The sequence below is a fragment of the Carettochelys insculpta genome, chromosome 1, assembly GCF_033958435.1.
Source record: "Carettochelys insculpta isolate YL-2023 chromosome 1, ASM3395843v1, whole genome shotgun sequence".
NCBI lineage: Eukaryota > Metazoa > Chordata > Testudines > Carettochelyidae > Carettochelys > Carettochelys insculpta.
This window is the reverse complement of record NC_134137.1, coordinates 29,484,968-29,505,824: the sequence shown is the minus strand read 5'-3', so window position 1 is coordinate 29,505,824 and position 20,857 is coordinate 29,484,968. Positions and strand designations below refer to the sequence as shown.

The 20,857-nt window shown below is 43.0% G+C and overlaps 1 long non-coding RNA gene across 1 annotated transcript; it reads right to left on the bottom strand.

Moving 5' to 3' along the window:
* Positions 1-978: 978 nt before the first annotated feature.
* LOC142004065 (uncharacterized) lies at positions 979-5,762 on the bottom strand. Its single transcript, XR_012642923.1, has 3 exons — positions 5,580-5,762; positions 3,695-3,818; positions 979-1,060 (listed from the first exon to the last, which is right to left on the bottom strand). It is a non-coding gene; the product is annotated as an uncharacterized LOC142004065 (long non-coding RNA).
* Positions 5,763-20,857: the final 15,095 nt, after the last annotated feature.

Below are 20,857 nucleotides of genomic sequence, written 5' to 3'. Positions count from 1 at the left end.
GCAGGACCCTGGGGCTCGGGGGTGTGCCAGGCGCTGGCCTGTTGCTGTGGTCGGGTGCGGCTGAAAGGGCGGGCTGCCTGGAACTCATGCTTTCGCAGCTTGCCCACTCTCAGCTTCCTGCCACGGAGTTTCTGGGTCCTTGCAGCTTGAAGAGCGGCCAGACACGCAGGTCATAGAGCTCTGCTTGGTGGGGCAAGGCATCTCCACGCTCGGACTGGGCCTCTTCCGAAAGAACAGGCCACGGAGCTTCTACACGTGCCTTCTTTCGATGTTATTTTTCAATGGGTGGCGCTTTTCCCATGCAGGATCAGTGTCCAGCTTTCGATGTCTGGGCTGCGTTCCTTCGATTTCACATCGAAAGAGTGCATGGTACGTGTAGACGCTCACTTCACTCTTTCGAAAGAGGGCCGGTCTTTTCGAAATACTGTGCACGTGTAGACACACCCTGTGAGTCCGCTGTACTACAGATATCATTTATGATAGAATAACCAGGGCTGAACATAGTATTCCTGTGGCGGGTGTGGTATTATTGATATATAGAATGTCAATATAACATTTCCAGTATTTTCCTACATAACAGGTTGTTAACTTCTCTGGCTGCTGCTGTACACTGAATAGAGGACTTCAGTGCATTGATTACAGGTCTTGACCAGAAGCTCTTATGGGTAATTTAGAAAACAACTAACAGACTTTGGAAAGATTCCTGGGCAAATAATAACCATCTTTATCACACTGAGCTCTAGTTTCAGTAGCTATTGAGTATTTTTAGACATGGTTGCCAGTAACTGAAAATGAATGCATTCAGATGACCACATCATACCTTAGACATCACTTGTTAATACTTAGCATTTTATCAGTTTAAAATGCATTTTATTTACATCTTGCAAAACTTTCTTTTTAAAGATATAAGCAGGGGATAAATGTTTTCGTAGTACAATGTACATTTTATAGCAGGAACATACTATTTGTTGCTAATTGCAGAAGAGTATTTTTAGGATAGCACTTCCTTCATCTATCATCTTATCTTCATCTTCATCTTATTCTTTCTTCATAAAAGCCCCTGGAATAACATAACCAGGGAAGAGTTAATTAGCAAGTTGTACTTATAGGTGAAGAAGATATAGCATCTGTCTTCACGTCTTCCAGACTGCTGTTCCACCTGCATACTCAAAATCCAAGATTTTCCTATTTTCTTAACCAACATGCACTTATCTGCAGATGTTTGCAATAAAGCAGTTAAAATAAGTTTGTGAACTGTGTTGTACTTTAATTCTTAAAGAGGCTTTAAACTGCGACCATTACTTTTTCTTAATTTTTCCAGCTGTCAAGTCTGCAACTGATAAAGATTTTTTATTAAATTTATTCAGTGACTTTTTTTGAAAACGTGCTTCAATTATTGTGAGATTTTTTTTCCTCCAAGAAGAAATAGATGCCAAATTGCCTCACAGATGTTAAAGAAACAAGATGATAATTCATTTTTTTTTTAAAAACAAGGGTTAGTTTTTAAATGGTGCAAAATACAGTCAGTTTAGACTATCAAAATACATTAGCAAGTATTCAGGGAGTTTATTTTTGCCTCTGTTTCTTGTCTCACTGACAACAAGTCCAATACATAGATTAAAATTAGGATTGTATTAATTTGGCTGGAGCATGTGCATAGGACTGTGGTTTGATTAACTTTCAGGTAATACAGGAAATTTCAGGGACTCATATACCTTCTTTTGGCAGGAGGTGTTTTAAATGAACCTCATGAACACATTTTCAACTGCTTTCCAATTCAGTCTTAAGGGGCTTTGGGCTACAAATCAGTGGCTCAAGTAAATCCCCTCACCCTCTGTACCACAGCATGTTTTCTCCAAGTGAGGTGTTTATCCGCATATTGAGATGATTTGTGTAGGACATTGATTATTATAAAACATCAAATTTACATCGTATAGCATGGTGATATTTCTGTGGCAGGTTATTTTTTTTTCAGTAATGGTTATCAATCATTTTTGTGCATTTTTCTTTTTTTATCTCTGTTTTATTTTTTAACATTTGAGATTATTCACTAAAAGGCAAAAGCCTGCTCCAGAGCTGAAATGTATTATTAAAAGTAATGTAACATCCATTCTGATCACATTCTAATTCATGGGCTGTGACTGACTTGAAACAGCTTCTCCAGAGTGAAAGGGATGCCTCTGATTTCTTGATTCAAACTCTATCACTCATGGTATAACTACTTGTAAAAGAAGCCTGATGTTTAAACTGTTCTATTTCCACGAATGTTTTATGCATCACCTGGGGTATGCATTCCTTCCTTACTTCACAGGCAGAAGTAAAGGTATGAGGACCCTTTTCAAATGTGGGGGCTTAAAATTGGGTAAAATCATATTTTGTCACATAAGTGACCTAATTTTCAGAGATGTTGAGCACCCATAGGAGTCTAATTATAAACAAGAATTATTTATTTTATTTATAAAGTATGTCAATTGTAGTAGCACCTACAAGTCAGAGCTAGGTGAGGACCCCTATTATATTAGGTGCTGTACAAATATCCGATCAAGTACAATCTCAGAGCTTCCGATCTACTCTTATCAAACCCCGGGGTTTAGCTAGTGATACTCATCATAGTTTTTCTTGATATTATTTCTCATGTTCTAGGGACACGCCTGATGGGATCTTCTTAGGGTTCAACTGGCAGGATAGATTATCACAAAGCATAAGCACCCCTGGGAAAGTGGAATATCAGGAGACTACCAATGAGGGCCCAGGCAGTTACTAAGGACAAATGCCATTGTACTGGGTCATTGTGGCACTTTCTCAGAACAGAAGGCACAGTGGTCTCCCATGCACTAACCTGGGACAAATGCAACAGATAATACTGCTCAGTCAGTTTCTGCTGTGTCACCTTCACTAATATTGTGAATGACCCTAGAAGGCAGACGTCTGGGTTGAAAAGACATGCTCATGTCCAGCCCTGAGATTAAGTGAGAGCACTCCAGGTGAGCTTGGGAGGTGCTAGTGTGGGCAGTGAAATCTTTCTTGTGGGCTAGACAGTAGGTGAAACTCTGCTGAAGCAGCTGTTCTTTGTGTGTCATTGTCCATCTAACTTGACTAGTATTTTGACCCTGCTGCCATTGGAGGTGTTAATTTGGTAGCTGTGCTGCTGAACTCTGCGGCCTTTTTGATCAGCCTGAGCTCTGTCATGCTCACCTTGATCATTTTTTTTTTTGATTTGTCAACATTGATTTCTATTTTTGGTTCTGTGGGCCTTAAATATTGAGTCTGTTCTGGTCTGGCTGTGGTCTGAAGAAGAGGGTCTGTCCCCAGAAGCTCATCACCTAATAAACTATTTTGTTAGTCTTTAAAGTGCTACTTGACTGGTTTTTTGTTTTGATAGTATATAGACTAGCACGGCTCCCTCTCTGTTACTAATCAAAGGAAATAAGGTTTCCTTGGTGCGCTATGTTTGTGCAGCTCTCATCTCCTTTCTGATGCCAGGGTTCATGGCCTTAGACAATGAGGCCAATGTGATGAATGTGGGATGAGGCAATGCATTGCCCCTTAAACAAGATATTTAATATGAGCAAACAATAATCTCAGGAAACGGACCCCTTCTGCTCTCTCTTTCTTGTTGGAGGAGAAATAAGTAAATACTTTTTCAAATATGAAATCTGTTCAAAAACCCCTTTTTCTTTAAACAAATGCTGACCTGTTTAGAAGGCATCTCTGGAAAGAGCAGCAACTGCTTTTGAAAACCCCACAAAGAATCCTTGAACCCATCAGCATCTCAGTGTGGTAATGTGTCGCATGTGAAAATTGTCTTCTTGGAACAGCTGTGAAGATATATATATAGTAGGTGATCTGAGTTTATGAAGACGTTTGTCAAGAAGCACTCTCCTATCTGGAGCTCTCTCTTTCTTTTCAAAATGTGTCTATTGTATGTAAACAAACCATATTAAATATTAAAGAAAAACAGCTTGTCTACACTGCTCTTCAATCATTTGTGATTCAACAAGAAACAAACTATTATTGCCTTTCTCCTGTCTGACTTCTCTCCCAAAGGATTGACATAGACTGTGAATTCTTAATGGGAAAATCTTAAGCCAGACTCTCAGCTGGTATAAGTGTTTGCAGTGCCATTAACTGCTGTAGAGCTATGTTGATGTGCACAAACTCAGGATTTAGCCCTTTGGCTTTGGGTTTGTTTACATAAGCAACAGCAACCAAAACCTGGATGCTTATGCAAGCTATCGGAACCCCTATCATCTGCAAAATTGGGAAAGAAACTTTACAAGACACTTTTTTTCTCAGGGTGTCGTTACGTTGTGTTCCAGACATGCCCAGTAATGATGAGACTGATTCTGCACTCCTGTGAGGAACCCACTAATACCCACCTGGTGGCTTTGTACATAGTTGAAGGGTGGATGTATTATATGGAGAGAACAGCTGCCACCACTTGCCCTCCTGAGCAGATAGGCAGGAGAGAGCAGAGCTTTAGCTCCATCCTCTCCAATGCAGTAGCTTGTACATTGGAGCTGGTGCAGAGGGACCACTCCCCTCCCCCGGCTAAAGAACTCTTGGAAATACAGCCCTCCTGTTGAGCACCAGGAACCAAATTGTGACTAAGTCTAACTGGCAAAGACTAAGGAGGGATAGTTCAGTGGTTTGAGTATTTGCCTGTTAAACCCACAGTTGTGAGTTCCTTCCTTGTGGCGCCTATTTAGTGTTCTGAGGAAAATAGATTTATTTAAAAAAATGTGTGGGGGATGGTGCTTGGTCCTCCCAAGAGGGCAGGGGACTGGACTTGATGACCTCCTGAGGTCCCTTCCACTTCTATGAAATGTGTATCTCCATATATTTTATCTATTTGTTTTCTGCCCTGCTTATACATTACCCCTTAGTCAGGGTGGACTGTAGCTTTGAAATGGAGCCAACTATGAGGATGGACTCTCTCGTGGGGATGTGTGTAATGAAAGGAAATAATAATCTTTCATGACACAATGTGAAAAGTTTTTTAGCATTGCACAGCTAAGTGCCCCACAGCCAAGTTTGAATGCACCACCTTAACTGAGCCTCCTAGTGCATGTTCATTATAAAACCACCCTCAATTACATGATGTGTTGGAGTATGCAAACCCACCCTGGAGAATGAGGGTTAAATAGCTCTGAGTCCAGGAAACCACAACTAGCCACAGCTGCATAAGGTAAAAGTGTAGCTTCAAAGGGGCACCAGAGCAGCTCAAAAGCTGGCCGGCAGCGGCAGACCTCTGCCCTGTGGGTTGAGGAAATAACAGCTCCTATTGTCTAAGACCTGACCATACTGACCTGCCCAACCCCAGGAAGGAGAAACTGATGAGTGTTCAGGATGGTCAGATATTTTCATTATTTTTTTTAAAAGAAAGGAGAACTCCAGTAGGATGTGAAACAGGTAGGCAGCTATTTAGCAACCCAACGTGTAGAATGGAGTGGCCACCATTGGTCCCTGAATAAGACCCCAATGGGGATATAAGGCCTACAGTCCCTACCAGTCCCTCAGGGTGGCAGGAATCCAGCTGAGGATGACCCTAAATAAATAAAAGTCCAGACAATGAGTACCTGAGTTAAGGAGAAACTCCTGAAGCCCTTGCAGGCACCATCAAGCTTCTCCACAGTCGGACTCTTCTTCTGTATATCCTGAAGAGGTGGGCTACAACCTGTGACCTAGCAGGTGGGCTGAGACACAAAAGGAAGGAGTGATCCCCTGGGATGGAATGTTGACACAAGGAAGATCACTGGCTATACCCCTAACCACTAGGCAACACTGTCTGGTAGGATAGCCTTTCACACATGTTCACATACTAACACAGCGTAAGAGACAGCAGGATTTTTTTTCTTGCAACCTTTGCTCTGCATTTGTAGCATCTTGAAGTAGTGTGTGCCATATCTTTACCCTTAGTGACAAGTTAATGTGCTTGGATCAGAAACCTCTATAAATAAAAGTAACTAGGCTACCACCCATTTATCTTTTCAGCAGAACAGTCCAATACAGCAGAAGAACTCAAGAATTTCCTTAATCTTTTAAAGCCTGCACAGTACCATATTTCTTTTCCTAATGAGCAGTGTTTGCATAAGGAATAAAGAATTAAGTGGGGAAAACTACAAATAGATCATCATAGATTTTAAGACCACTGTAATGATCTAATCTGAGCTCCGGCATAACACCTGCCATAGAGTTGTATGCAGTCATTTCTGCACTGAGCACAGTCATTTATGACTGACCTAGAGCATACTTCTTAGAAAACCATCTAATCTTGATTTAAAGATCTCCAGTGGTGGAGATTGGAGCACAGCCCTAGGTACATTGTTCTAATGGTTAATTACTCTCCCTGTTAACAAAAAATTGCACTTTATTTCCAGTTTGACTGTACCTAGTTTCAACTTCCAACCATTAGATTTTGTGCTGCCTTTGTCTGCCAGATTAAAGAGCCTGCTGCTATCAGAAATCTTCTCACTATGTAAGCATTTACAGACCCTGATCAAGTCACTTTAACCTCCTTTTCTTATACTGTTCTTGCAACAATAAAAAGGTAGGGGAAAAATGGAAGAATTAAGGTCAAAATCTACAACTAGATGCGCTTGGACAGCTCCCACTGAAGGAAATGGGTGCTACTGCTGTGAAGATCTAAGGATGGAATGTGGCTGTTAATTATTTGTAGAGTCGGATTTGGGGGAAGTACTGTGAACATCAAATGAACATCATGCTGTCTTTGTGCATGCCAGCTAAGTAGGTATCATGTGCCCTCTGCTGGGATACTATTACTGCTGGCTGAACCAGACGCAGAGCAGCAGCTGCTGTCATTCAAGCCAAAGGGAAGATGCAAACGGCATTGATTTTAAAGATAAAGGAGTAGCAGTGGGATTAATACTATCCACCCTCTCTCTCTTATCCCCAGACCTCATTTTTTTCAGCACTGCTCTTTTGAGCCTTTTAAAGATACATTTTGTATTTCCCTTTCTTGATGATTTTTTTAGGTCAGAGATGACTTGCTTCTCGAAATGGCACCACAGTGTGCAATCTGCCTTTTTATGTTATTGATTAAAAAGTAATGCTTGGTTAGTAAGCATCTCAGGGAAGCTGTAACACTTTTAAGTTACTGCTGTAAACATTCATCTAATAAATTTAAATTAAAGGAGGAAGTCACTACTGGGACTGGAACACATGTATCCAGTTACCCCAGCCTAGCTGTCTTTAAGAGCAATTTTAATGGCTTGAGGCAGCAGAGGTTGTGTCCTGCTTTGCTTGAGTATTAGATCGTTAGCACACTAGGTTAATTGTGTACCATTCCCCTTTCTCACAGCAATCAGCATTGTTCATGACTCTTCTGCTGCTACAGCCTTCAAACTCACAAGAGCTTACTATGTTTTTAAAAGGATCGAACTGATTTGAGGAAAGGGGGTTCATTGCAGGAGTTTTGCCATCTATTCCTCACCTATTCACAGCTAAGAGCATGGTCAGTCAGGGGTCCAAGATCAAAGTGATCACGGCCAAGCTTGCACAAGTGAGAATCTGTCCACTTAAGCAAATGTCTCAAGTACACCCCTCAGTTATTAATCAAGTTATTTTGTGAGAAGAAAAGATTGCATTTGTAAAAGTAAAAATAGACGTAAAGAAAACAAGGGCTGAGTTGCCATAAGGATGAGCACAGTAGGAGGACCTGAACAGAACAGAATGCTAGGTAAACGTTTGAGGTGCACATCAGATTTGGATACTCACCTCAGTGTCTGTGTTAGGCCCCTTGCTCACTAACTCATCTCTCAAAGAGTGATTGGTGCTGTTTCTGCATAAGGGGGGCAACTCTGTGCCAAAATAAACATCCCCCCAAGCTAAGGGAGACAGGGCTAATGGCATCAGGTGACAGCCTGACGGATTCTCTCAGTCCTTTAAAAGAGGCCCAGATACACAGACAAGAGCTCAAGAGATTAGGTGGAAGGGCTGACCCTGAGTGACTGACTGCAAGAGGCATAGCAGGGGAAGTAGACCAGGGTTCAGCACTCTATAACAGAGCAGAGAAAGCTACAATGGTATCGGGGCAGGCACAGAAGAACCACTTGTTTGGCTGTTGGTTTTTCTGTTTTTTTTTTTTTCATCATCCCAGAGAAGGTTAAATTTGTTTAGGGATTTGGGCGGAAAGCCAAGCCATGTCACAAGCTCTGGTCCATGTCAGGGAGAGGCCACCTCAGGATATGAGGCTGAGGTAGGTAACACCTGCAGTTCTGTGTTTCATTATAAGGGGGTGAGATGGGACAGTCACACCTGTGAGCCTCTCATTCCAACAAGCTAAACTAAGTCCGTCACCCTGTCCCTTGCTCTTGGCTACCTGTTTCTTGGATTGGTACCTGGTGACTTGAATTGACATCATGTGACCCCAGGCTTCACAGGAGAAACCCAACAGTTCCTTGGCTCTGAAGACCCTATTAGCATAGAAGAGATGGACGGACCTGCTGAGTTACCAAGCCACTATTTAACTAAAACCAAAGTGTATTTTATACGATGTTTGAGAAAGAGGGGTAAGAACTATCTGTTTAGAATTTTCCAGCTAAAACAAGGTTCTAACCCACTGTGAACTTTAGCCAAAAGTTCAAATGAAGATTAAGCTGATACATGCGCAGCTCTTATTGAAATGAATGGGAACAGAACATACACAAATGGGGGATAATCAGCCTGGGTCCACGTTATCTTTCTCCTCTCCTGAAATTTGAAATCTAAAGTTTCCACTGTTTCCCAATCACTTATCAGTGCTTCGCTTTTTACTCTCCACATCTGTGCTTACCTCTCTTCCTTATCCTAGCTTCTCACCACACACTGCTACCCTGTGCCTCGTGTTTATGTGCATGATCCTGGCCCTGTGTGTTTGTGTACACTGGGAACACATGGCATTCTTCCTCACATGTAGCCATAGGGTGAGGCTTAAAAACACACTCATCACCAGGGTGATGCCCATGCCTGTTTAAAAAGGTTGCGTCACTGAAATTGAATGCCAAGCAAAGTAATATCTAAATCAGAGATGGGGAATCTCTGGCCAGCATGCTGCATGTGGCTTGCCAGCGTTAGATGCTGGTGGGCCTCCAGATGGTTTGTTTACCTGAGCTTCTTGAGGCCCAGAGCCCCACTGTTCCCAGCGGCTGTGGTTTGCCCTTCCTAGCCAATAGCTGCTGTGGGAAGTGGTGGTGCCATGCCCCTGGTCTCTCAAGTAAAGCAACTGCCTCATGGTCTGCCAGCAGCTAACCCTGACAACACATGTGGCTGGTGGGCCAAAGGTACCCCTTCCCCTGCTTTCACTAATCTCTTGAGCTGCTTTTGGTATTGATCCAATCATCTGGCAGTGCAGATGAGTCAAGACCAGATGCCACAGATGAAGAGATCCAGAAAAATAAGGAGCTGATACAAAGGAAAAGCAGCTACCAGCTGAAACCTGAAGGGAGATTCCAAAGAGCTTGTGTAAATGCTACCTGGAGCCAAAAGCAATGGTGGGTGTGAAATATTTCATTTTCTAAAACATGGTTTCCCCAACTGGGGGGCGTGCCCCACTGGGGGAGTGTGAATAAAATCCAGGGGGGGCGTGAGGTGACAACACCGCCTCACACTGTCATTCTGCCTACTCCAAGAAAGGGCTGGCCTTTGCTTCCAGCTCTCAGCCTCTGCAATGTTACATGGGCAACCCAGTGCACCTGCTATAAAAAGCAGGCAGCCAGCAAAGACCCACCTGGAGCTAGCTGCCTCCTGCAAAGGAGTGTGGGTTGTGGGGGAGGAGGAGGATGACGGGTTAGATGGGGAAATGGGGGGCCTGGCTCTGTGAAAGAGAGGGGGATGGGGTAATAGCGGGGGACTGATGGTGCTTGTCTTTGAGCTAGGGGTGGGGCGGGTCTCAGGCAGGTAGCTTGTGGGGTTTGAATGGCTGGCCCACAGCTTGGATGGGCAGCTTGGGCAGTTGGCAGGAGAGCAGGCAGCTGACCTTGGAGGCTGGTGGACAGGCGGGTAACTCTGGCAGTGCAGGGCTCGGGTGGGTGGGAAGCTGGCGCAGGCACCTCTGGTGGCTGGCACAGGGCTCATGCAGCTGGCCGGCTGGGGCTGCACCAAGCATTCACAAGGTGGGGGCTATGCCGTTAGCCTGGCCCACCCATTGCTGGGACGGGGCCTGCACAGTGTCCGGGGCCTGCACAGTGTCTGGCACCCCAGCAAGGACTACAGTTGGTCTCTGCAGGGCCTAGGCTGCTCCTGCAGCTCTAGGGCCATGACAGCAACCCATTCAGGGCTGAGTTGGCACCCATGGGGCCAAAGCCATGTCCAGCATGGGGCTGGGATCAGCCTTTGCAGCCTATGGCTAGGCTGGTGTTGGCCCAGCAGGGGTCAAGGTCCAGCAGGAAGTAAGGGGGTCCTGGGGGTGGGGAGGCACTAAGGCTCCAGCAGTTGGCACACGGCTTGGGGCAGGGCAGCATGGCTTCACTGAGTCTGCTATCCACTATTTTTCAGACAACTTTCTGGCAACCCCAGTTCTAAATTAGTACGTAATCCATTCAATGTTGACGTTGATACATTGCCAGAGGTATTGCAAGAAGAAGCACTCGAAATAAAATATGATTCAAGTGCAAAAGATAATTTTGAAAACTCACGTTTGGAGGAGTTTTGGATAAAATATTTCCCAACATACTTGAAAGTTGGAGAAGAAGCGCTGCGTATTATTCTTCCATTTTTGTCGACGTACCTCTTTGAAAAAAGCTTTTCAAGTTTAGTCATGTTAAAAATGAAACAAAGAAATTGACTGGATGTCAGAAACGATTTTCATTGTGCACTTTCATCTTTCAAACCTAGGATTTCCCAACTTGTAAAGAAAATGCAGCAACATCCTTCACATTCAATTCATTTTGTTTCTGCTGTTTCTGATATTAAATTACATTTTTATTATGTTTTTGGGCCAAGAGAAACTATTTGTGCTTAATTTTAATTTTAAATAACATTTTTATATCAATTTCTGTGTTTATTTTAATTACAGATTTAATTTTTTGTTAGAAGGGGGATTGGATGATGGTAAAGAAGAAGTGGGTGCGTAAGGTTTCTCAAAAATCAAAAGGGGGGTGTGATGACAAAAAAGTTTGGGAACCACTGTTCTAGAAGGTAAAAGAGGAATCCTACTGCAAGGGGTAACAAGCTTGGTTACTTTTTTCAGGAAGAAATTGACAGTCCTGGCCTCCACCTGCGTCCTTGGTTTGTCAGAGCAGCAAGTTTGGCATATCTACCAAACCTGTCTTAAAGGAGGTTTGCTTAAAAATGTTCTCTCGCTCGCTGTCTCTCTCTTGCTCTCTCTCTCTCTCTCAGTCTCTCTCCAAAGAAGTCATGATGATTGCTTATAAATTTGGCTTTTCCTGACTAGATTGTAAATATTTCTCTTAAAAAGCTACGCTAAGTGTCAGGTCTCTGCAGCTGTACAAATGTCACTGCTGAGCTAACTGCAGAAACTGCCATATGCAAGTTAGGATGGATTTAAGAGAGAATCTGCAGGAAAACATTCCACAGATCATGTGAGAAATATGGAATTCTTTATCTTCAGAGGTCCTGACTGTCATGCAAATAAAAATAGACAGTTATTTGGGTGCCTGTGTGATCCTGCTAACTGGAATTAGATGATAAACTATGCTGACTCTTATTCTCAGGCTATGTCTAGCATGCAGGCTTCTTTCAGGAGCCCAGAGTTCTCCTGACAGAAGTCTGACGCTCCAGGAGCCTTCTGCCAACATCCTGGTCATCCTTGTTCCACAAGGAAGAAGGGTTGTGTTGGCAGAGGTGGTTTTCCTGACATTTGGCCCCATGTGGGTGGGCCAAATGTCAGGTAAGCCTCTCTCAACAGAACTGTCAGCAAGCGATACGCAAATACGTTGCACAATTTGTGTATCTTTTGTCAACAGTTCTCAGCACTCTAGACATAGCATCAGAGGGGTAGCCATGTTAGACTGCAGCTTCACAAAAATGCAAGCAGTCCTGTACGACCTTAAAGACTAACAACTTTATTTATTAATTAATGGGCTTTTGTGGGTAAGACCCACTTCTTCAGATTTTCAGATTGCAGCAGACAATAGAAACCAGGGTTTATATAGTGGGGGGCAGAGGAGTTACCTGTCATTAATAGGACCAGTCGAAGAAGTAAATTAAGTGGGATGTGTGCCATTCCTACTAATATCAAAGGTGTGGAAATTGTCCTTGCAATACATAAGATAACTGAGATCTCTGAAAAGCCCCAGGTTAAAAGTGTCAAAACTTGAAATTCAGACATCTCTGTCTGTAATCTTGTGGTAAAACCTTTTTCCAGAAGAATGGCTACTTTCAAATCCTTTATTGAACGTCTAGGGAGGTTAAAACGTTCCCCTACAGGTTTATGTGTATTCCAATTCCTGATGTTAGATTTATGTCCATTCATCCTTTGACTCAGAGACTGTCCAGTTTGTCCAATGTACATGGGAGAAGGGCACTTCTGGCACATGATCACATATATCACATTAGTGGATGTGCAGGTGTATAAGCTCCTGAAGGATTAACTGATGTAGTTAGGTCCAGTGATGTGAACAGAGCTGGCAATGAGGTTTGTTGTAGGGTCCTGAGGTCCCTTCCAGCCCTATGATTCTATGACAGGCTTCTGGATTAGTGTTTCTGTGGTATGGTGTGCGGCTACTAGTGAGTATTTTTGTTCAGGTTGGGTGGCTGTCTATAGGACAAACAGGCCTGTCACCCAAAGCATGTGAGAGTGAGGGAGCATTTTCCAGTACAGGTTGTACATTGTTGATAATGCAGTGAAGGGGTTTAAGCTGAGAGCTATCGGTGATGACAGGTGGTGTTCTGTTATTTTCCATCTTGGGCCAATCATGATCTACCTGGCTTCTGGGCTCTTGTCTGGTCCTATCAATCTGTTTCTTTACTTCCACCCATGGGTAATTAAGTTTTACAAATGTTTAATAAAGATCTCTTAGGTTTTTGTCTTTGTCGGTGGTATTGGAACAGATATGATTGTATCTTAGAACTTGGCTGTAGATGTATCTTGGATGGAAGCTGGAGGCATGTAGGTAAGAACAGAAGTTGATGGGTTTCTGGTATAGAGTGGCATTATTTTGACCAACATTGACGTGTATTGTAATTTTCATGAAATGGATATCGTGTGTGGAATGATCAAAGCTGAGATTGTTGATGGGGGTGCACATTGTTGAAATCCCTGTGGAATTCTTCAAGGGCCTCCTTATCATTGGTCCCTATGATGAAGATATCATCAAATATAAGTAGAGATGGGGTGTTAGGGGATGGGAGCTGAGAAAATGTTGTTCTCGGTCACCCATAAAAATGTTGGCATATTGTCGGGCTATATGAGTGCCCATAGCAGTGCCGTTGACTTGAAGGTATAAATTGACCCCAAATCAGACAAATTGGGTCAGGACAAAGTCACATAGCTCAGCCACCAGATGCACTTCGCATCATCAGGGATCGTGTTCCTGATGACATTTAGTCTTGCACATATGCACACGTGCTATCCAGTCACTAGTTGCGAAGGGGCTTTACTAGGGATATTCCACTGCAGCACAGAGTAGGGATCGTAAGTGATTAATTTCCACTCACGGGATTTTCTGTGGTTGTCAGGTATTTGGTGTGAACTGAGATAATGGGAAATCATGGCCCATCATACCCTTTTCAAAATATATATTCCTGTCTTATGACTACAGGACATCCAGAAAATAAATCCCACGTGTGTTTTACAATATAGGCAATAAAACAAAATGTTCTAAATGTCAGTAAAACTGAGTTATCCCTAGAAGAAAAAATTATTCCTCTCTTCCCCAAGCAAGCAGAAGGAAAGTGATGCATAATCCCCTTCTTCATTTGCCTGGTCCTTAAACGGAATTACAAAAATACTATCCTCAAATCCTACATCCCTCTGCATGACCCAGGACAGCAGAAATGCTACATTTCCACTGCAGAGCCCAGCTGGGGAGGTCGGGGTGCTCTTTCCATGGGAATCTTCAGGCAGGATGAGGTAGTGGGGTGAGCATGGATGGCATTCAGCAGATTTTCAGGTCCCAAACTTGTGTAGGAAGGCCACTGTAGACCAGTTCAGAGGCTGTGGCTCGGTTGTTCAGGGGACTCCACTTCTTGCCTTTTAACTGAAGTGAAGATTCTTCCCCACTCATAACCAACTTATCTGACTTCTGCATGCAAATCCCCTTTATTTGGGCTTTGCGTAAAGAGCAACACTGGCATTAGAAACTGTTACTCCCCTGATTTCTGCCTGCATAAATCATGCAAGGCCTGGCAACCTCAAGAACATTAAGCCTATTATGAAGCTTATACTTCAGTTTTTTCATAAGCCACTGAACTGGATAAAGAAACCAGTCATTCTTCCAGAGGTGGTTGACTTTTACTTTTGTAGTTGCTTAAAGTGATTTGTTTAGCACATATCAAGGCACTATTCCAAACTATTATTTGTGCTTTAAACATGGTGCTACACCAAAATATCAGTTAATATCTTCTGGGCAAGAGTCATTTATATTCATTTTCCTTTGAGACAGTTTCTTGAAAATCCTAGCTATCTTCACAGTTCGAAAGCTATAAACATTCTCTTCTTCATGTTCGTTTTATACCATTGGGAACGTCTACACAGCAAAGTTATTTCAAAATAACAACTGGGCTACGTCTACACTAGCCAAAAACATCGACATGGCCATGCAAATGGCCATTTTGAAGTTTACTAATGAAGTGCTGAAATACGTATTCAGCGCCTCATTAGCATGGGGGCAGCTGCGGCACTTTGAAATTGATGCAGCTCGCCGCTGTGCGGCTTGTCCAGACGGGTCTCCTTTTTGAAAGGACCCCAGCTACTTCAAAGTCCCCTTATTCCTATGAGCAGATAGGAATAAGGGGACTTCAGAGTAGCTGGGGTCCTTTCGAAAAGGAGCCCCATCTGGACGAGCCACGCAGCAGCGAGCCGCATCAATTTCAAAGTGTCACAGCCGCCCCCATGCTAATGAGGCACTGAATACGTATTTCAGTACTTCATTAGTAAACTTCGAAATGGTCATTTGCATGGCCATTTTGAACTTTTTGGCTAGTGTAGACATGGCCCTGTTGTTTTAAAATAACCATCCTAGTGTCTACACAATCCCACTGCTATTTTGAAATAATTTTGAAATAGCGGTCTCCCTATTTTGAAATTGGTAAACTTCCTTCTATGAGGAATAGTGCCTATTTTGAAAATAGGTGCTGTTAAGACAGGCAATAATGACTATGTCTACACGACAGAGATCTTTTGACAGAAGCTTTTCTGAAATAACTTTTTTTGAAAGGCCATTTCTACACAGGACACTTTCTTCGAAAGTGCATGGTAATACATGGCCCGAAATATGATAATGAGGCACGGATGCAAATTCCCTGCGCGTCGTTAGCATATGGTCATGTGATTCAGAGTCCGGCAGACAGGTCTTCCAGACTCCAAAATGCCGTTTAGAAGCACGGCCCCTGGGGGGGTCTTCCAGAAGGAAGTCCTTCTTCTGGAGGCCCTTTCGTCCCAAAAATTTTTGTGAAGAGGGGCCTCCAGAAGAAGGACTTCCTTCTGGAAGACCCCACTGGGGGCCATGCTTCTAAACGGCATTTTGGAATCTGGAAGTAGGGAGATTTTCCAACCTTTGTCCCCATGTGGAAGGGGAAAAGCATCTCCCAACAGAACTGTTGGCAGGAGATATGCTAATGTGGTGTGCTATTTGCATATCTTTTGCCAACTGTTCTCCAGAGTCTAGACACAGACTTAATGGCCCAGGCAACAGATTTTCACGAGTGCCTTTCCGTGTTCCATGAAAGCTGCGCACTTTGGCTGTTGGTGATGTACATCTGTACATGCCTTGGTGCACATAAAATTTATTCTGCCTGTGGATGGAAAAAATTAGCAGAAACACTTGTGTCTTTTTCTATCTGCCTCTTCATCTTCTCACTGATTATTTTTTGTACGGAATGATGTCCTGTGTTGCTTTTACTGTCATGCTAAAATATGAAGGCTTAATCCATTAAAGCTTGCAAAGAGTTTCAAATCAATCTGAATAGTGCACACTATAGAAATCTAATGCATTTAATGCCAATAAAATGTTCGAATGTGGAGTTTATCTAAAATAAGCTATTAGAAATAAGTTGAATGTGTTTGTATTGTGTTGCCACTGCACATAATTCCATTCATATGTCTTTGCTTACAAAGAACATTGAGAACAGCATGAGAACACCTACTGCAGAATTAATTGTTTTTTTCCTCTCTGTTTGGAACTTCAAAAGCCTGACACAGCCGTACCTGTTGAGTACATAACCTGCAGACTCAAATTCTCGGTGCCTGTGGGTGCACTAAATTCAAATGAAAACAGAACATATGAGTTCTTGTGTGATTTAGCTGAAGTGCTTTTGTAACCCACACACCGAGGTATGGGTCACTCTCTCATGCAGAGGCACCTAAACCACTCTCAGAGCAAAAGAATGAATCTGCTTTACAGACTTAGCTGAGAGCCAGTGAGCGTTTAGCTCAAACTGTAGAGGCTCTTGCACAGAGGTCCCAGGTTTGAGTCTGTCTGTGGGCGGCTATGAAATGACAGATCTTGGGTCCATACCTATAGTCTTGATAGGAGAAGTCACAATAAAATCAATGGGAGTATTTGAATGAGGAAGGTCTACTGAGTGTGGTGCCAGCTGGGCTACAGTCTGTACAGCTATCTGTTCTTTAGATGCTCTGATAATTATGTTATTTTGCTTTTGCTTTAAGACAACTAGTCTTTGAGATCTTTATTCTGTGTGTCCTGTTTAATATGGAGCCTGCCAACAGAAACCAGAATTTACCTGAGCCACAGTAATGAAATTGTGCTTTAAAATAATCAATACATAGGAAAGGCATCACATCTGTCTGATTATTTTCTCCCCAATAGCAACAGAGCACAAGAGCAATCTCAGAAATGAGATGGGTTACTCAGACTTGACACTTCTGGTGCCCACAATTCAGAAAGGATGTTTATAACTTGGAAAGGCATCAGAGAGAAGCCATGACGCTTACTAAAAGATTGGAAAACGTGCCCTCTAGTTAGGGCCCTACCAAACTCACAGGCCATTATGGTTAATTTCATGTCTCAAAGATTTGAAAATTGGTGAATTTCACATTTTCAGCTGTTTAAACCTGAAATGTCATGGTATTGTAACCAGGGGGTCCTGACCCAAAAGAAGATGGGGGGAGGGTGCTGAATCACATATTTGTTGTAGGGGGGCCAAGGGATCACCACTCTCACTTCTGTGAGGGTTTCATTGCTGGACTCTGAAGGCAGCAACAACAGATCTTCTTGCACCTGCAGAAGGCGCTAAGAGATAGGTGTGGGTCTGATTTCCCTGTGCTGCTGGGAGCATTGCAGTTAGAGGTTACTTGCTGCTAGTCCTGGCAGCAACCCCCGTCCCACACTCAGCTGCAGGAACCTCAGGCTGCTGTCCAGTCCCCAACAGTGTCCTGCAGCAGGAGGAGGCACCAGAGGTGAATTTGTCTGGTCTATGTTCACCCTCAGCAGCTATGCCCATCCATTCACTGCCCAGTCACAGCTAGGAAGTCCCCTTTGATGGGACATTCCCAGCAGCACAGGGAAGATACAATCCAACTCCACAAGTCTCCTCCAGTTGCGGGAACCTCAGGCTTTTGCCCAGTCCCAGGCAGCATCCTGCAATGGGGGAGGCACCCAGGGGTGTGTCAGGTATGGTCCTCCCATCCCACCATTGGAGCAGTTTTCCAGGGACAGACAAGTCCTGTCCTTCCCCTGCCTAGTTGGGGCCAGAAAGCCTCTCTAATGGTGTGAGCCTAGGAACAAGGAGACATCATATTTCACAGGGAAGGGCTTATTTCACTGTCTGTGATGCATTTTTCATGGCCATGAAATTGGTGGGGCCTCACTCATAGTGACAGAAGAATTCGAGCTATTGGTTTAACAAAGCAAAGGTTACATGGTGATTTGATGACTAAATACAAGTATCTGCAAGGGAAACAAGAATTTGAAAATAGGCCCTTCAGTCTAGCAGACAGTAGTATGATGAAAGCTAACAGCTGAAACTTGAAGATAGACATATTCCGACTGGAAGTAAGGTGCACATATTTAATAGTGAGGGCAATTAGTCATTAGAACAACTTACTGCCAATTGAGATAGATTCTCCACCACCAGCAATTTTAACATCAAGGGTGGATGTTTTTTTTCTAAAGGATAAGCTCTAGTTCAAACAGAAAATTAATAGGGAAGTTCTATGGCCTGTGATATGCAGAACAGCAGACTACATAATCACAGTGATCCCTGCTGGCCTTTGAATCTCTGAAATTAATGGCCTTAATATAAAAATTGTGAGAGAAAACTCAAGCCTGCAGGGTTGTTGGCTTTTTCTGTCACTAGAGGATATGGTACAGAGGAGACTCTGGTATTATTTTCTTCTCCAAGGCAGGCCCATTTTGACCAGGGGACAGGAATTTGGGTAGGATTATTGTTTTGGGTAATGGCTCACCAATCTGACCTAAGAATTTCTACGTGTGCCCTGCATCCCAGACGCTCTGAGAAGCTGTAAGAGCTCTTAGCCAGAGGTAGGTTGCAGGACCTGCAGCAATCCCATGAAGACTGCAAATGGTGTAATAGTAGCACAGAATTTATTACACTTAATAATGAAATTTACAGTCAGCTAGCTAGAGTGGTTACATACAGATTAATTCACTTTAATTAGTGCCTAAAAACAGTACATAAGTACATATATATCTAGACTAACACCATATTCAAGCTCCCTCCTGATGGACACAAGAAGGTAAAGGACCAGCCTCACTCCATGGGCAGTGAGAGGTGAGACAGTGTTAGAGCAGAGGTAACTTTAGAGCTAGACTAGTGCTAGTAGAAAGAAAAAAAGAAGTCACCGAAGAATAGAATGGACTGATGCCAGCCCACTGCTGCTCATGAGTATTACAGGTCTCCTTACATCATTTCAGACCAACCCTTCAAAGCCAAAACTAGATTTCCACACCCTAAGATTTTGAGGGTGTGCACATCTGATTGGGGAATAGAACTAACACCCCCTCCCTTTGAATATGCATAAGATATCACATTGCAGCCTCATTAAAAACCTCCAAAATGGGCATGGAGCAAGATACCACCTACCAGCCCTTGGTGACCTTGGCCTCTACTTTGCCATAAACAAAATTCTTGATCCGATGGGGCCATAACATCTTGGCACCACACAAGATGAAAAATGTCATCTACTAGCTAAACTAAAGTCTGGGACCAGATGCACTCCTCATTATCTGTATCTGTCCGGAACTTTCCAGGCGCCCACACCTACCTAGCTCACGCTAATGTCTTGCAGCGTATGACCCCTATATGCCTCTGGCATTACTGCTAAAATGGAATAAAACCATAAAAGGTAGAAGGAAATAACAAATAAATAGCAAATATTCGCTAAATAATATATAGTATAAGCTAACATATCCTTACAGGCTACCCCCAGAACAAATTACGTGTTTTTTCTTGTTTTCATTCTCTTCTATGTGTCAACCTTGAGCACCAGATGACATTTCCCATAATGCAGCATGGCTAGAGATTCCTCCAGTATCCTAGGTCCTTCCTCCATGACGTCAGTCTGTAGGGCATTAGTGGAAAATGGGTGCTTGACGAACCACACTAGTATTCCCATGAGGCACCATGGCAACATTTCCAATATTGAAATATTTCTGTTTCTGGCCAAAAATGCAGTTTCCATGAAGGAGAAAAAGACCCCCTACTTTTGGAGCAGCTCTCTCCGGGAGTTGCTTAGGAAGCTGACAATCAGCCAGAAGCAGAGTTATGTTTGACTTCACTTTATAATTCCAGGTCATGCCTCTTAAACCTTGGACAAGGGAGAAAGAATGGGCATAAGAATCTCTGTGCTGTCTGTCTGATATTCTCATGTTCCTCAACTAACATCATATATGCCATCATGTGCCAACAATGCCCAGATACTTTGTGTATTGGACAGACTTCACACTCTTTTAGACAAAGAATTAATGGGTATAAAACAGACATAAAAACACTCCAGATTCACAAACCTGTCAGCCGACATTTTAATGGAGTGGGCCATTCTGTTAATGGCTTAAGAATTTGTATCTTACTGAAGAGGAATTTTCACACTACTTTGGAAAGAGAGGCTGCTGAACTCTCTTTTATATTCAAATTCGACACATTAACATGTGGTTTGAACCTGGATGCGAATTTTCTGGGTCATTATAGGAGCTCTTTTGCAGACCTGGCTTAATCTAATTCTTGACACCCTCCCCGCCCCTCTGCTCTGCTCACCTTGATCATTTTTTTTTCTGATTTGTCCTCCTTGATTACTATTTTTGGTTCTCTATGCCTTAAATATGGAGTCTGTTCTGATATGTCTATGGTCTGAAGAAGTGGGTCTGTCCCATGAAAGCTCACCTAACAAATTATTTTGTAAGTCTTTAAAGTGCTACTTTACTGATTTTTTGTTTTGATAGTATATATACTAGCACGGCTTTCTCTGTTTCTGATACCTATGTATTTCCATTGACAAGGGGGGTATTGTACTGATAATGAAGCTGGGATTAAATGCTGAGAATCCTGGTATTGTACTCCCAAAGAAAGGCTTGGATTTTCAAAGGGGCAAAGGGGTACTAGGCACTCAAAACTCATTAAAATTCAATAGGGATTCAGTGCCTAAACCCCTTAGGTTCATTTGAAAAATCTCAGCTTCTAGCCAGTGAACCATCATGACATCTGAAGTTTTATCATTGCTGTTTTAAGAAAGAGAAGAGGTAGATGACTTGTGCAAGAC